Below are 12,852 nucleotides of genomic sequence, written 5' to 3'. Positions count from 1 at the left end.
AATTTTATATTCCAGTCCTTAAGAAGCCTCTAGCATGGTGTCACTGAAATTCAATATCAAATCAATTTCAGGCAAAAAAAAATTTTTTTGTCATGCATTCAGGTGCCCTTTATGCATCTTGATGGGACACAGCTCAGTGGGTTAGGACACTGAGCTTGTCGATCAGAAGGTTGGCAGTTTGGCAGGTCGAATCCCAAGTGCCGCGTCACAGAGTGAGCTCCTGTTACTCGTCCCAGCTTCTGCCAACCTAGCAGTTCGAAAGCACGTAAAAATGCAAGTAGGAAAATAGGGACCACTACGGTGGGAAGGTAACAGCATTCTGTGCGCCTTTGGCGTCTAGTCATGCCGGCCACATGACCACGGAGACGTCCTCGGACAAGCGCTAGCTCTTCGGCTTTGAAACGGAGATGAGCACCGGCCCCTAGAGTCGGAAACGACTAGCACACATGTGCGGGGGAAACTTTACCTTTTTACCTTATGCATCTTAAATGCAACCTTTCTCTTTCTCTGCTTACATGACTTCATGGTGTTATCTTAGTGCCCTTTCCTGTCATTGGTTACTGATAATAAAAAAGGTATGTCTTGGCTAGAAACTACAAAGGCAAATCCACAACAGAGGAAAAGCATGGTTCCATTTGCATAAAGAGGCCAGCGGCCATTCATCTTCTACTACCACAATATTGTTTCTCAAACCTATCAGCTCTATGATGCATGGAAGGACTGGGGAATTCTGGGAGCTGGAGTCAATGCATCTTAAAATTGACAAATTCTAGTGTTTCTCAAACATGTCAACCTTAAGATGCATGGACTTCAACTCCCAGAGTTCCCCAGCCCACTCATACATTGTAAAGTTTACAAGTTTGAGAAACACCGTTCAACTCGCTTTTCTGCAATGTTTCAAGCTACTCCTTACTTACATCTGTCATGAAGCACATACTTGATTCCAGAACAGAGTCAGTGGTATTCATTTCACGCACAAAAGCTTCAAAAAGTACCTCCCACTTTTTGCTTCCCATAAGTGTAGAAATGATTGCTATAGTTTCAATTCAATAGGTCCAAAATCTTTAAATTCTTCTAGTTCTGTGTTTGTCCATTTTTGCTACTGTGGTCTTTAGATGGGCAGAAACTGCAGTTCCCAATATTTCTAGCCTGTAGGTGTCAAATTCGCCAGGCTAAATTGGCTTATTTTTCAGTATTCCTACCAGTTCAGTCCCACATTCACATCTATTGAATGAACCTGAGTTAATATAAGGAAACAAACTGTTTTTGCTACTTTCTGCCACCCAAGGGAAATTTGAAAAAAAAAATGTAAAAAAGATAACATATCTTTTCCTTTCTCCCTCCAAACCCCTGATTCATTAACAAAAAAAATTCTTTTACTAAAAACACAAACTCTACTAGCTAAAACTACTTTTTCCTTGTTCCAAGTGGCACTGGTGTGGATCTATACACAGCAGGCTTGAAGCTTGCTCTAAACAAGCAGTTGCAATAACTGTTTCTTGCAGAAAAAAGCATAGTTGCTTTGTTTCCTTTTTCAATTTAATCCTGAATATATGAAGGAATCTTTAATTTGAATTGTAAATAGGTTACAGGACTTCAAGTGATGTCATCAGAACAAGCAGGCTGTCTAATCTTTTGCACTGTCTGTTGGCTGACTTCCAAGGTTGATAAAATTTCCAAGTCAAAAGCTTTTCGTCTCTTTTCATCCTCAAATTTACAGAGGGGAAATGAATGGAAATATGTACTGTTTATTTTCAAGCTAAATGGGATAGGGAGATATTTATATGTTCTGTTTTGCAGTAGATCTGTCTGTAATTCTTCCTCTATGGATTTTTAAAGATTGTTTTGTAGGTGTCTCTGTATAGAATGTAATATCTTTTGGAAATAATTTCCAGGGGGGAAAAACATGTTGCAAGTAGCTCATTAAGCAGCTGTACATTTTGTTTTAGAACATGAATGTACCCTATTTAAGAGATGGGTTTTCAAGTTGGATTTTTAACCTTGTTTTATAAAGCTATTTTTTTTTCATTTAAAATCTGTGGCTCTTTGATTCTTTTGTCTCACAGTACCTAAAAACCCTGTTCATGCTACTTCAGAAGTCAAAAGGTGGAGGAACCATCTTATTACATGGACATGATCTCCACAGTGTGGTGGCTGAATATAATTTTAGTTCTTCCCACAGCTAAGTATTGGTAATAACCAGGATTCCCAGTCATCTGGAAGAGTTTAATCTGGTTTAGCAGAATATGGTATCCATTTTGCTTTAACCTTTCTTACCTTATCAAAATCCCTCCAGTTTTAAAGTTGACAATACTTTTATTGATATAAAACAGTGTTTCTCAACTTAGACAACTTCCAGATAGATATACTTCAAGCATTTCTAGCAATAGTAATGCTGGATGGGGAATTCCAGAAGCTGAATTTCATATATTTGTGATTTGCCCTGTTTGGAAAATGCTGATCTAAACATGTGAACAAATGATGCTACATTATACAGACTGTGTTCATATAATATGCTAATTCATGGTTAATGGATTCATAGTTGATTTACTTATTACAACTGTTTGGATTCATACAGCATTAACTTTACTGAAAGTATTTACACAATGCATTCAGCTACAGATTAGATACCGTATTTTAATGTACTGCTGTATTAACTTAGCCTTTGGATCGGAACCTGGTTTTCTCATGCCCCATATTAGGTTGGACAATGTCTACTGAACTCAATGAAGACTTAAATTCTGACAAATGTTCTCAAGGAGACTCTATCTAGAGCAGGGGTCTTCAAACTTGGCCCTTTTATGACTTGTGGACTTCAACTCCCAGAATTCCTCACCTAGGGAGTTGAAGTCCACAAGTCATAAAAGGGCCAAGTTTGAAGACCCTTGATCTAGAGTTATCTCATTTTCTAACTATTGGTAGCTGCCTAGATTTTCACAAAGACATTTTCCTAACACCTGATACCAGATTGCTTAGCTGCAAACTAAATTTGGGACATTTAGAACAAATATGTGTTTAAGAGTGTGTTGTGATGCCTTTCTTTTTTTTATTAAAGAGTTTTACAAAAACAAAATTTTACAATATATCCCCAAATCCCTCCCACCCCAAACCTACCCACTCCCCCCCCCCACTTCCCAGAGCTAAATACAGGATTATAGTTACAATAATCATATTCTAAATAAAAATTATACATATATACAATACAATATTCTGCAAGATTCGAAACTTTAAACACCCATTCTTCTACAGTGGGCAAACTATCCTTCTTCCAATATTGTCCCACCGTGCTGCCGTTATGATGTTCAACATCAAGTTAGTTTCTTTAACATCACAATCTACAACAATGCCCAATAAAAACAATTGCGGGAAAAACTTTATCTTTCTCTTAAAAATCTTTTGAATGTTCCACCAAATTTTAATCCAAAAAGCTTTTATATTTCTACAAGTCCACCACATGTGAAAATATGCCTTTCAGTATAAACAAAAACACAGGGAACTGGCTAAGCAAAGAAGAGAATGCAAGGCTTCTAAAAGCAATTCATAGTCCTGTTGGATTGGAGGAACATATAATGATAGATAATACTGTGAAATAATTCAGTGCATGCAAATATCACAAATTGTTCAGATTAGGAGTATTTGATGGCCATCACAATTATGAAATGAGACCAACCAAGATAACTACATAGTGTATAAATTCAGAAGCATGGATACATACAGTGTAAGAATGCTTTACACTGAATATCCTTCTAGGCCAATATTGTCAATTCTACTTTTGTTCCATACTAGACAACCTGTGATCCAGAGGGTCATTGATTTCATTCAGTTTATTCAGGAAATATCGTTTCATGGATATTTACTTACCTAAACAGATCAACAGAATAACCATGGGTGGGCAGGAATAAAAAATCATTGAAAGCAGAAGCAATTTCCTACTTCTTGCTGGCTTCCCTAGGAACCATGACACCTTGTTTTTGTGAAGCTTGTAGGGAGAAAGTCAATGGGGATCTAGCAAGGAAAGATGCAAGTTGCTGGGTAAGCCTTTCCCCTCTGGACACTCCACCCAAATAATCTGTGTTTACGTTGCACTGGCCACCCGTGCACACCCTCTCCAATCTGTGCCACACCCCCATGCACACTGTCTGACTGTGTTACACCCTTGTGAACTCTCCTTGACATATACCATGCTCTCGCACACTCCCACACTTCCTCCCCCATCGGGAAGTAGCCACTTACCTATCTGTTGGCCTAGGAGTTGCAACTTCCTGCTGGCTTCCCCACAGACTTTGTTTGTGGAAAGCTGGTAGGGTATATTGACAATCACAATTAAATTTAGAGTTCCTGCTAGCTTCCCCATTGACTTTTAAGAAGCTGTCAGGGAAAAATGTCAATCACATCACTAGCAGTGTGATCATGTTGAAGTGGCCCCAACAGTTCAAATTTTTAATCCCATGAGAGTAATAGGTCTTAGATTTTGGACATATTCTGTAAATTGGCCCATTTGAAGTACTTTGGTTCAAAAATCATTGCCCTGTGATGTTTCATTTTGCCCAATTCAAGATTACAAATAGAAAAATGCAAGAGTTTTAGTAGTATCTATGCAGTGCTCATAATGGTTTTCATTATAGCTCACTGGAGTAATCTACAGTAATCTGTAGCTCACTTGAGTAATCTACAATGGACGAGTTTATCTATTGCACTTAATATAAACCATGGTTTATGCAATACAACATTTAAGTTCACATAAATGTGTTTGGAGTTGCATTAGTCCATCAGCTATTAACAATTGTTCAGGGTTTCATACTGGAGATTTTCAAACCCTACTTGGAGATGCTGGACATTTAATCTAGGACTCACTCAATGAAAAACAAGGATAAAACCATGGATATATATAGATGCTGTCTGCGCAGAATTATGCTCTGCAGTATTTAGCAAATGGTCAATATTAAAGCTAGGAGAATATACAATATTATTGTTTTACTGTTCTTTAGATGGCAACCCTAATCTAGAAAAATCTGTACCGAACAACACCTAGGAATTCCAAGAGTTGTAGCCTAAAACAGCAAGACTTAGACTTTGTATCTCTCTGGTGGTGATCTAGATTTTTACAGCTAAGATATGCCACCCCTATGCTTGAGGTATGTTTGAATATTAGTAGCTTGGGTTAGTAGTTGGGCTGTTGGTTTGATCTCCAAGCTTGGCGATTTGGCTGCAAACTTTTCATCTCCATTCAGGGGGACATGTTCAGGGTGGTTTGAAATGAGCTCATCTGTCAGAGCACTGGCCTTTAAATACCTTTTTGTGTGATGTAAATTGGCCTAAAATATTATGGCTTACCCCAATGGCTGGCTCATCCAAATTTTTAGGACAGTACTTGGGTTTCCTTTCTATAGGTAGAACTAAAAACTATTTAGCAACCAATTTAGCTGAATCCAGCATGTTGTGTGAAACCAGTCCATGTTTTAATTTTAATCTTCTTGCTGCAGATTATTTAGCAAGTTTAACAATGGAACAGTAATATTCTTTTGCCTCTAGTTATTTTTCCACGTCAAGTTTTAGATGAGACTTCAGAATATCAATTGTTTAAAATTTAGTTTTCATCCAATACATGGGCCATGACTTCAGCTTTTCATCTAAACATGTAGTCAAGCTGTAGTTAATGTTTATCAAAGGACATTCCCTGGGAAATGAAATAATTGGATTTTGTTTGTTAGTCACCCACACAACTCTATTTTTTCAGTGATGAAATAATCTGAGTCCAGACCTGTATGTTGCTTCTCACAAACTTGCATTTCCAATTTCTGTGGCTCTCTTGTAATGCTAATGAAGGTGAGAGCTGCTACAAAGGAACATAAACTGAATTGAATAACCTCTTCCACATTTGTCTTATCTTTTACTACAAGGGCCTTCTTTTCTCACTGCTAGTTATCTCCACACAAAAGCAGAGTGGCTGACTTGCAACCTGGGAGTCATTAACTTTGTGAGTTTCCCTTGTAACTCCTTTCACAGTCCTACCTTTTAAAAGAAGCATATTAAGTGTGATAAGAATCAATCTGGTGGCTAGACCCATCTTTAAAATTTATAAGGGTCTTTTTTAAGCAAGAAGCTTATGTCCCCACGCTTGTCCTCCCCTGAAATTCTGTTTTAGGGCTTCTTGTTTACAATCCCACATGTAAGCCCTGTAAAAAAAAAACTCAGGTGCAACATCAGTTCCATAAATAGTGATTTTCAGGTGGTTGGGGATGATAACAGCTTGCCATCTAAAAGCAAATTAAAAGGTTGCTATCAGCATTGGGCCAGTTTGCTGCTAGTGTTTGGCCAGATGCAACTTATAGTTCATGCTTGCGATTAGGAATAACACCCAATCAATTAGAATAGAGATGGAAGGGACCTTGGAGGTCTTCTAGTCCAATGCCCTGTTCAGGCAGGAGACACTCCAATGCGATTTTCCCATGTCTTTTACCGGGAAACATAGATAGGGCAGGATAGAAAAGTCAGTGCCTTCCTAACCATACCCAAGCACTCCGAATTTGTTGGTGATGTTCATTTTGCTCTATGGGTTCATGGGTGACCTAACCCTAACCCTAACCAAGTGGAATTTTCCTCCAATGGGATTTTCCCATTTATTTTACCAGGAAACATAGATAGGGCAGGCTATAAAAGTAAGTGTCCTCCTAACCATACTCAAGAACTTGGAGTTTGTTGGCAATGCCCATGTTGCTCTCCGAGTTCATAGTGATGTAAACCTAACCCTAAGTGGAATTTTCCTCCAATGGGATTTTCCCATGTATTTTACCTGGAAAGATAGAACAGGCTAGAACACTCAGTGTCCTCCTAACCAGACCCAGGCACTCCGAATTTGTTGGCAATGACCATTTTGCTGAATGACTTCATGGTGACCTAAACCTAACCATAAGTAGAATTTTTCTCCAATGGGATTTTCCCATGTATTTTACCAGGAAACATAGATAGGGCAGGCTAGAAAAGTAAGTGCGCTCCTAACCATACCCAAGCACTCCAAATTTATTGGCAATGACCATTTTGCTCTCCGAGTTCATGGTGAGGTAACCCTAACCCTAAGTTGAATCTTCCTCCAATTGGATTTTCCTATGTAGTTTACCAGGAAACATAGATAGGGCAGGCTAGAAAAGTAAGTGCACTCCTAACCATACCCAAGCACTCCGAGTTTGATGGCGATGTCAATTTTGCTCTCTGAGTTCATGGTGACCTAACCCTAAGTGGAATTTTCATCCAATAGGATTTTCCCATGTATTTTATCAGGAAACATAGGGCAGGCTAGAAAAGTCAGTATCCTCCTAACCATAACCAAGAACTCCTAATTTGTTGGTGATATCCATTTTGCTCTATGAGTTCATAGTGACCGAACCCTAACCCTAAGTTGACTATTCCTCCAATGGGATTTTCCCATGTATTTTACCAGGAAACATGGATAGGGCAGGCTATAAATGTCACTGCCTTCCTAAACATACCCAAGAACTCCGAATTTGTTGGCAATGTCCATTTTGCTGTCCGATTTCATTTTGGACATAACTCTAATCCTGTCCTATACAATTTTAGACAAGTGGCTGTCCAGTCTTTTCTTAAAAACTCCTACTGATAAAAACTGATTTATTTTATTTTATGATATTTTAGCTATTTAGCATATTTATACTATAGATGCCATATTTAACGTATGGCATCTATATAGGGTTAGTGATATACCAATATAACTTTAAATAAAGTGTCAGCAAATATATAACAATTATAAAGTCACAATGGGATAGATGCTATAATTTGATGAATTTGCATTGATTTTGGTATTTGACATGTTTTGAAGCAGAAGTCTTGTCCCAGCACTTGTCTTTCTTCTGGTAGTCAAGGTGCAAGGAAGAACCTCCTGGCATTGGCTCCCTTGTGACTCACTATTTTTTCTGGCTGAAATAGTGTGTCACATGGTAAGTCACGTGGTTTTCTTGGTATCCATCAGTTATCCATCAGTTTTAGTATTTGATGTGTCTTCTGGAACAAATTACAGATGAGGATCAAAGTACCACTCTAATAAGATTCGCCTCACTGAGACAAAGGAACAAATTTGTCTGGCCTTGATGAATCCCGGAGCTTCTTTTTGTCTCTTCTGTCCCTTGAAGAGGATGAGATTACTTCATCAGGAGTGCAAAACAGGCCAAAATGAAGCCATGAGACCATTACCAAAAGACCTATTAGGTCTTATTTTTAGGAAAATATTTTGCAGCCGCCCACTCGCCCGCTCCCTCCCACCATCTGCTTGTGCCTGGCCGGCGGCCGCAACGGCTTAAAGGGCTTCCCAGGGCAAACACACTTTTCTCCCAGATGGAGAAATGATGGAGACCGGAAACTTTGTCAGCTTGCAAATGGGGTGCTTTGAAATGGAGAGAATTGCTTTGAAACAGAGCAAATCGCTTTGAAATGGAGCAAATCACTCTGTTTCAAAGCATCTCATTTGCAAGCAGATGAAGCTTCCAATCTCTGTCATTTCTCTGTCTGGGCAAAAAGTGTTTGGGCACCTATGGGCCACTTGGAAACAGAGGGATTTGAGTCTTATTTTCAGGAAAACATGGTATATGAAGTAGCTTTGGGGTGTGTGTGTGTGTGTGTGTGTGTGTGTGTGTGTGTGCTTTGCTTGAATCTTCGTCAAAGTAAAAGCTGTATCATCACAAAACCTGCATTGGCTTTCCAGCTAGTAGGAAGCTGGAAAAACACAGCTTGCTACCTCAGTGAATTGGAAAGACGTGGATATTTCATTCTTCATGTGAGGTTTCTGACTTTTTCTTCCACCAAATGGCACTCTTAAATTGCTGACTTAGGAGTTTTCCAAGAACCATTCAGTTTATCTCAACTACAAGCTTAGTCTCAGGAAAAGTAACAAATATAAAAAAACCATCTGTGTCTGGGCTTAATCTAGGAGACGTCACGCATTATAGATGGTTCAAGAAATCTTTCTGAAAGCTTTAATAAAATCCATATTGATTCATTGTCACAAGGCATTAAACTTGTTTCCTCTTCTTCATCCCAAATAGCCATTCTTTCCTGTCTTCAGGGAGCTTTTTAAACACTGCCTAGCAGAAGGATGGATCTCTTAAGACTGGAGTGACATTTACTGAAGAAGAGTTGGGAGGGGGAAATTGTTGAAAAAAGATGGTCCTCTTGCTTTCATCTTTCCTTTCAATTACTGGGAATGGCACAAAGCGTCTCAAGGGTACAGGGTGAGAAACAGCAGCAAACAGCCTGAATAAAGGATCAACCTACCATTCTGCTTAGAAATGCAGAGAATGGTCATCACTTAGCAGTAAATCCCATGGCTTCCATCAACCATTTCCAACTTGACACCTTTAGATTTGCAGGACTACAGCTCCTATCACCCCGGCCAAAACATTGATTCCCTATCTAGTTCAAGGTGAAGAACCCAAAGTTGGGGGCGTTGCAGGGATATTGAAGATGTCTGTTGACAGCAAACTGATCAAGTTCACAAGTCCTCTGGATATGCTCGTTTTTCAAGTTGGTTCTTTATTATGATTCAATTTACTTGATTGTAGTCATTTTTGTTTGATTAATTTTATTTGAATTATATTCTTTCTTACACAGAGAGGCATATTATCTCAAGATGTGTTTCCCTTTGGTGAAGATGATTTGGGGAAAAAAGGGAAATGTGTAGGTGACCTAGTTTAAATGAATTGAGCAAATATGGGTCATCTTGGACCTTTGTCAACATGGACATGACAAGTCCACAATGGTTACAAATGCTCATTCTATTTTTGTTTTTAAAAAAAATTATGCTCAAGGTCAGTCAAGGTCAATCAAGGAAGGACGTACAAAGTGACAGATGCCCATTTCATTATCTATACCTTTTGACAATAAAAGCATGCCTTACCAAATAATTATAAATGTAATTATTTTATAAGCGGAGCACACAGTCTAAAATTACCTAAACCTGTAGTTGGGCTGCCCACACTTCTTTGATTTTGGAAGCTTTAGTTGTTGGCTCTTAAGAGCCACAAAACAGGTCTACTAAAGCCTAATACAATGGCTGACCAGTTGCTCCCAGATGAGCATTGATTTACCTGCTTCTGTTCCTGAACAGCTGATCCCAGGTCTGAATATTCTCATGTGCATTCTCAATAAGATAAAAGATCGCCTTTATTGTCACTTTTTTCTGTGAACACACTGGCACCTGTTAAAAATGAAATTCTGATGCATGCTCTCAAAATAATATATATGTATATGTATGTGTATGTGTATGTGTGTATATATATGTATAGCTATATACATATATACATATATGCATATACATATACATATGCACTCTATTTACACACACACACACATCACAATCCATTTTGAATACATAGCGGAAAAAGATACTTTTAAAAAAATAACTTCAATCCAGTTATTCTGCCACAAATTTGTTTCATCCCATTTTAAAACTGATGTATATCACCACATCTCATGGTAGCGAATTTCCTAGATCACTTATATTTCTACTCTTCTTCACTGATAGTATTACAGGGGTGGGGAACCTCACTCTGTTTATGTAGCATACCCTATTGGATCAACACCAGCTCTCTTTTCAATCATTTAGAATATTTTTAGATTTCTTTCTGCAGAACATGCACAAATAATGAGGCAGGAATATAGCTTCTAACTTCTGTCTCTTCCAAGCTTGATCTAACCACCTCTCCTCCTTTCTTCTTCTTGCTCTGTAGAATATCTGGAGCTTTAAGGATAGTCCTCGGCTTACAACAATTCCTTTAGTGACCGTTCAAAGTTACAACAAAACTGAAAAAAAAGTGACTTAGGACCATTTTTCACCCTTATGATTGTTGCGGCAACCCCATGGTCACGTGATCAGAATTCGGATGCTTGGCAATTGGTTCATATTTATGACAGTTGCGGTGTCCTAGGGTCATGTGATCCCCTTTTGTGACCTTCTGACAAGCAAAGTCAATGGTTTCACTTAACCACCGTGCTTCTTACTTAACGACTGCAGCAAGAAAGGTTGTAAGATGGGGGAAAATGAAAAAAACTTCTCACTTAGCAATATAAGTTTTAGGCTCAATTGTGGTCGTAAGTCGAGGACTTACCTGTACTCAAGTGAGAAAACTGGGCCAAGGATGAACAAAATGATTGAGAAAAGACGTGAACCTGCAGATCTGCCTCTATTCTGATTTCAACCAAGGAGAATTAATTTAGTCAATTGCAATTTGCCCCAGGAAAGAATCAGTCTTCCAGAGTTATTAGTCTGCTTTCTCAAAATGTCTCAAAATGATCTTCAGGTAATTCATCAGATTATTTTTAAGCTCTGCTTTTTATGAAACAGACACACCAAAGTTCAGGGGGAGTTCAGAAGGGCATTTTCTTCACTTGTTAGCTATTCTGGTTTGTGAATATCTGCTTGAACCAGTCTGGGGGAAAAATGGATTTCCTGTTACACACCCACTGCTACTATTATCGCAGCAGTGTCTAGTCCTCATGGGCAAAGGATTCCTAAATATAGGCATGCTGACATATATATAAGTAGATTGAGGCATTATTTTTAAGCTTAACACAGGAGAGGGAACTTGCCAAATTTGAATTAATGCCATGTTCTCTAATCATCTGGGGTCATTCTAACCTTATATATTGAAATAATTTATTGGTTCGGTGGAAGAATTATGACCTTGTTTATTTTCTTGTTTCTTTAAATGTTTCCTAAATATAGCATTACAGATGCTTTACTATTCTCAGAAAATGCTTTATTTACTCCTAGATATACAACTGGGCATAAAGCTTCGATCTTCTTCTGTTAAATGGCTCAGATCAAGCTTCTGCCAGATGACCAGAGTTACAAGATTAATAGGAAATAAAATATGATTGGAAATTTGGGTTAAAGCAGAGTATGTGTCCACTGTGAGATTGGTTCTGAACATTTGATTCTGAACGTTTATAGTATTTGTTGTTTTCCCCTACTAACTACAGTCTTCTTCTTCTTCTTCTTCTTCTTCTTCTTCTTCTTCTTCTTCTTCTTCTTCTTCTTCTTCTTCTTCTTCTTCTTCTTCTTCTTCTTCTTCTTCTTCTCTTTCTCCTTCTCCTTCTCCTCCTCCTCCTCCTCCTCCTCCTCCTCCTCCTCCTCCTCCTCCTCCTCCTCCCAATATATTTATGAGAATGCAGACAAAGGAATTGAGTATTGGAGACCTGTTTTCCAAACTTCAAAACTGGCATCTGTACAACAGAATTCTGCAATCTTGACCTCTCCTAAATACCTAGGCCAATTAACCCTGGAGAAACCCAAATCAATGGTAAAAGGGAGAACCATGGATATTGATCGTCAAAATGATATCACCAGTGTCCATGAATTCTATCGCTAAATGTCAGATAGTTGTATGCCCTCTAATGCAGTTTATCTATACAATCTAACCCTAAGCAAATATAGATGGGCTTTTTCCAGAGTCCACTTTGATATTTTCCTATCAGCTCTACTGGCAGGAAGTTTTCATGGGGATGCAGGGACTTTGCTTTTGTGACTCCTGCGAGGTAGAAACTCTAGCTTAAATCCTCAGAATATCAAAACAATAGAATAACAGAGTTGGAAGGGACCTTGGAGGTCTTCTAGTCCAACCCTCTCCTCAAGCAGGAGACCCAATGCTATTTCAGACAAATGGCTGTCCAATCTCTTTTTAAAAACCTCCAGTGGTGGAGCACCCACAACATCTTGAGGCAAGCTGCGGGTGATTGATTAATTATTCTCACTGTTAGGAAATTTCTCCTTAGTTCTAGGTTGCTCCTCTCTTTGATTAGTTTGCTTTTTCTTTGCCTTCAGGTGCTTTGGAGAACAGGTTGACT

Source organism: Vipera ursinii, assembly GCF_947247035.1.
Source record: "Vipera ursinii genome assembly, chromosome: 3".
Lineage (NCBI taxonomy): Eukaryota > Metazoa > Chordata > Lepidosauria > Squamata > Viperidae > Vipera > Vipera ursinii.
Note: the sequence above shows the minus strand (reverse complement) of the source record.